The 5,687-nt window shown below is 36.9% G+C and overlaps 1 non-coding gene across 1 annotated transcript; it reads left to right on the plus strand.

Moving 5' to 3' along the window:
• Positions 1-5,341: 5,341 nt before the first annotated feature.
• LOC122293770 lies at positions 5,342-5,449 on the plus strand. Its single transcript, XR_006237358.1, has one exon. It is a non-coding gene; the product is annotated as a small nucleolar RNA R71 (small nucleolar RNA).
• The last annotated feature ends 238 nt before the right edge of the window (positions 5,450-5,687 follow it).

Genomic DNA, 5,687 nt, shown 5'->3' on the forward strand with positions numbered 1-5,687 from the left:
TTCAGATTTCTTCCTAAGCCATTAGGATATGGTTCATTAGAGTCTCAAACAATTGAAGTATAAATCAACCAACAATGACTCAATGTAGTCTTTCTAGGCCTTCCGGGTATGTGTTGTGTGTGTTTTAGCAAAACTTTTAACATCTTTCCCTTGGTTTAACAACTAAATAAACTGGATAAGTCTCTCTTTTGACATATACTCATATTTGCACTACATTCCACATGTTCCATGACCTCAACAAATTTTTTTTTTTGAATCACTTTCCAGCGTGTAAACTTCAAAAATGAGGGATTTAATCTGCTTTCAACTCATTACTAACACTCCCCCAAACTGGACCAAAATATGTCTAAGGCATGCAAACAGAGAAATAAATTCTCTTCCACCCCCCAACTAGATTGTAGCATTGTCCTCAATGATGCAAGAGAAACGAAAGAATTTACACAAAGGGAGCAGTTAAGGGGTAAAACAACTAAAAGAAGAACCGAAAATTCAAAGAAAAACTGAAGGAAAGAGGAAAAGGAAGTACCTGGATAGCTTTGAAAAGAATGTAGCCAAAATAAAAAATAAAAACTGAAGAACAAAAGTAGACAATGAAAAGAAATGGATAGATCAAGAACCATCAATTAGGATCAAGTAAATGTAGAGTAGATTCCTCAGGTGCAAAGTTAGAAATAAAAGGCTTGAGCCTTTGACCATTAACCTTAAAAATGTTACCATTGAGAGGATTCATTATCTCTATAGCACCATGAGGAAAAACAGTTTGTACCACATAAGGCCCACTCCATCGAGACCTAAACTTACCAGGGAACAAGTGTAACCGAGAGTTGTACAATAACACTTTTTGATTAGGCTCAAAAGTCTTACGTTGGATGTGTTTGTCATGGAAGTTCTTCATTCTTTCTTTGGACAACTTAGAGATTTGTAGGCATCCTTCCTCAACTCAGACAACTGCAATTTTCTCACACAACCAGCTTTATCAATGTTAAAATTGCATTGCTTAATGGCCCAATACGCTTTATGTTCCAACTCTACAGGCAAATGGCAAGCCTTACCATACACTAGTCTATATGAAGACATGCCCAAAATGGTTTTAAAGGCTGTTCTATAAGCCCACAAGGCATCAGACAATCTCAAAGACCAATCCTTCTTGTTTGGGTTAACTGTTTTTTCAAGAATGTTTTTAATCTCCCTATTTGCTAGTTCAGCTTGTCCATTGGTTTGAAGATGATAGGGAGTAGAGATTTTGTGATGGATACCACACTTCTTCATTAAGGCCGAGAAATGCTTGTTACAAAAGTGGGTGCCATTATCACTGATTATGGCTTTAGGCATGCCAAACCTTGCAAAAATGTTTTCTTTTAAAAATTTTAAAACAGCTTGATGATCATTAGATTTGCAAGGGACTGCCTCAACCCACTTAGAAACATAGTCAACAACAAGCAAAATGTATAAATAGCCATAAGAAGAAGGAAATAGTCCCATAAAATCTATCCCCCAACAATAAAAAATTTCAATCACTATTATGGGTTGCATAGGCATCATATTTCTCCTATTGATTCCTCCTAATTTCTGACAAAATTTACAAGTTTTACAAAAACTAAAGGCATCCTTGAACATGGTTGGCCAATAAAATCCGTTTTGAAGAATTTTGGCCACTGTTTTGTGGGCTGAAAAATGCCCACCACAAGCTTCCGTATGGCAAAAATTTAAGACACCAGAAATTTCATCATTGGGCACACACTTCCTAATGATTTGATCTGAACAATACTTGAAAAGGTAAGGATCATCATAGAAGAACGATCTCACCTCATGCATGAATTTTCGTATATCTTGAGCGCTCCAATGAGGTGGTGTTTGTCCTGTCACCAAGAAATTTACTATATCAGCAAACCAAGACAAATTTTCAACTAACATAAGATGTTCATTAAGAAAAGAATCAAGAACAGGTGTCGGTTGTTCAGTTTCATCAACTGTGAGCCTAGACAAATGGTCGGCTACCACATTCTCTACTCCTTTCTTGTCCTTGATGATAATATTGAACTCCTGGAGTAAAAGTATCCATCTAATCAACCTTGGTTTTGCATCTTTCTTTGTCAATAAATACTTGAGAGCTGCATGGTCAGTAAAGATGACTATAGGAGAACCAAGAATATATGCACGAAACTTCTCTAAAGCAAATACCACAGCAAGTAATTCTTTTTCAGTAGTAGAATAATTTTTTTGAGCAAAATTCAAAGTTTTACTTGCATAGTAAATGACATAAGGAAGTTTGTTTCTACGCTGTCCAAGAACAGCTCCTATAGCAAAATCAATTGCATCACACATGATTTCAAAAGAAAGTGACCAATCAGGAGGTTGAAGAATAGGAGCAATGGTTAGCAAAGTTTTAAGTCAACAAAAAGCTTCTTGACACTCGGGTGTCCAATCAAATTTTACATCATTCATCAATAGCTTACATAGAGGCTTAGAAGTAGAGCTAAAGTCTTTGATAAATCTCCTATAAAAACCCGCATGCCCAAGAAAAGATCTAATGTCTTTTATTGACTTAGGTGTAGGAAGTTTAGAAATCAACTCAATTTTTTCTCTATCTACTTCAAGTCCTCTAGATGAAACAATATGTCCCAGAACAATGCCCTGTTGTACCATGAAATGGCACTTCTCCCAATTAAGTAGCAATTGCTTCTCTTCACACCTGGCCAAAACAGCTTGTAAATTGGTTAAACAACTCTCAAATGAATCACCAAATATAGAAAAATCATCCATAAACACTTCTAGAGTGTTCTCAATCATGTCACTAAAAATGCTAAGCATGCATCTTTGAAAAGTTGCTAGTGCATTGCATAAACCAAAAGGCATTCTCCTAAAAGCAAAAGTACCAAAAGGACAAGTAAAGGTGGTCTTTTCTTGATTCTCTGGTGCTATTTCCTAGTGGCGGCATTCAACTTCCTATAATCTATACACATGCGCCAACCAGTAGGAATTATGGTGGGAATCGATTCATTTTGCTCATTTTTAACAATGGTAAGCCCAGATTTTTTTGGAACTACATGGATAGGACTTACCCACTTGCTATCTGAGATGGGGTAAATGATACCCACATCAAGTAATTTCAACACCTCACCTTTAACCACTTCCTTCATTGTGGGATTCAACCTTCTTTGCATTTCCCTAGAAGGCTTTGCATCATCTTCTAAATAAATCCTATGGGTACAGTCCAATGGACTTATACCTTTTATATCAGCCATTGTCCACCCAATAGACTTTTTATGCTTCTTAAGGACCTCTAGCAATTTATCTTCTTGTTCACTAGTTAAGTGAGAAGAAATTACCACAGGGAAGGTGCTTTGTGGTCTTAAGAAAGCATACTTCAACTCCAATGGAAGAGGTTTGAAGTCCAAAGTTGGGGATTGCTCCTCCGAAGGCTTGAGGGTTGATGTCAATGGTGGAAGTTGAAATTTTGGCCTCCATGGTGGTGTAACTTGCTGACCTATTGAGGAACCAAGAGATGAGTTATTAACATTATCAAATATTTTTAAATCTTCTTCAAATTCCTCTAAAGAATCAATAAGTTGAAAGTAATGTGCAGAATTTTCATCAATGAAATTTTTCAGCAAATTCACTTCATGAACTTCTTCAACTTCTTGCGGTTGCCTGCAAAGATTAAAAATATTTAGCTCCAAGGTCATATTTCCAAAACTCAACTTTAAAACTCCACTTCTACAATTTATGAGTGCATTAGAAGTAGCCAAGAAGGGTCTTCCTAAGATAACATGTGCTTGGAAAGTAGAATGATTAGTCAATTGCATGTCGAGTACGACAAAGTCTACTGGATAGTAGAATTTGTCTACTTGAACCAAAACATCTTCCACAACACCCCTTGGAATCTTAATAGACCTATCAGCCAACTGCAATGTGATAGAAGTAGATTTCAACTCACCCAATCCAAGTTGAACATAAACATTATAAGGCAATAAGTTCACACTTGAACATAAGTCTAATAATGCTTGACCTATTTTTGAGCTCCTTATCATGCAAGCTATGGTAGGGGATCCTGGGTCCTTGTATTTGGAAGGAGTGTTGGTTTGGATAATAGCACTAACCTGCTCAGTAAGAAAAGCTTTCTTTTGCACATTCAATTTTCTTTTTACGGTACATAAATCCTTTAAAAATTTAGCATAGGGAGGAATCTGTTGAATAGCATCTAACAATGGTATATTAATCCTAACTTGCTTAAAAATTTCAAGAATTTCAGCGTGATGCTTATCTTTGTGCAAAGGGGCTAACCTTTGAGGAAAAGGTGCAAGTGTAGTGCGTGGGACACTTTCAGATTCCAAAAGATCAGGTGCCTCATTTTCAGAAGGAGGTTTAGAAGTGTTACCATTCTTTTCTACCTCTTGAGCTAGAATGCCAATCACCTTACCACTTCTCAAGGTTGTAATGGCCTTGACTTGCTTGACATTTGAATCTCCTGCCACACTTTGAAATTGGTGGTTTTGGCCTTGGGGATTAGGCTGAGATTGTGCAGGGAACTTCCCTTTCTCTTGAGCACTCATGGTTGTAGTCAACCTTGTGACTGACCCTCGAATCTCAGCAATGGCTTGTGAATTTTGACTATTGATAGCAGCTTGGTTTTGCATGAATTGCTGAAAATTGGTGGACAGCTGCTGGAAGTTGGTGGATAATTGCTGGAAATTGTCTTCAAGGTTCTTTTTCTGAGCTGGGACCATGTGGTTGGCATATTGAGATGGTCCTGGACCTCCTGGAGTAGTGTAGGGTACAATTTGTGAAGGACCAGCTATGTTGGGTGCAGGTAAAGCAGCTTTTTCACCTCTCCAACTGAAATTAGGGTGATTTCTTCATCCCGAATTGTAAGTGTTGGAATAAGGATCTGAAAAAGATTTAGCAACCATATTAACAGCATTAGATTGATCCAAGAGAACTTCTTTAAAGGCAGGAATGGTCGGACAATCATTAGTTGAATGCCCTTGGCCCTCACAAATATTACAGCTCAAGGTAATCTGAGGTACAACTTGTACTTCATTCACTTTCTTCATTTCTATAGTTTCTAATTTCTTAGAAATCATAGCCAACCTAGCATTCAAATCATCTACTTCTCTCAGATTATATTTCCCACCCTCTGAAATTGTCCTTGAACTTTCCGACCTATCATGAACATCAGATGTATCCCATGATTATGCATTTTCAGCTAGATAATCAAAATATTCAAAAGCTTCCTCAGGTTCTTTATTAAAAAAACACTCCATTACACATGGTCTCCACAAATTGTCTCATTTTTTGTTGCAACCCCTCATAAAAAAAACTAATGATCCTCCAATTCTCATATCCATGATGAGGACATGCATTTAAAAGGTCTTTGAATCGTTCCCAACAATGATAAAATATTTCCACATCCTTTTGGCCAAAATTCATGATCTGTCTTTTCAAGGCATTGGTTCTATGCATGGGAAAAAATTTCTTTAAAAATTCAGTTTGCATTTCTTGCCAAGTCCCAATGGATCTTGGTCTTAAGGAATTCAACCATGTCTTAGCCTTGTCTTTTAAGGAAAATGGAAATAGTTTCAATCTTTTGACCTCATCAGTGCATGTTCTATCCATGAATGTTGAACACACTTCTTCAAACTCTTTGATATGCAAATAGGGGTTTTCAGATTCCATACCATGCAAGT

The sequence above is a fragment of the Carya illinoinensis genome, chromosome 1 (assembly GCF_018687715.1).
Source record: "Carya illinoinensis cultivar Pawnee chromosome 1, C.illinoinensisPawnee_v1, whole genome shotgun sequence".
NCBI classification, from domain to species: Eukaryota; Viridiplantae; Streptophyta; class Magnoliopsida; order Fagales; family Juglandaceae; genus Carya; species Carya illinoinensis.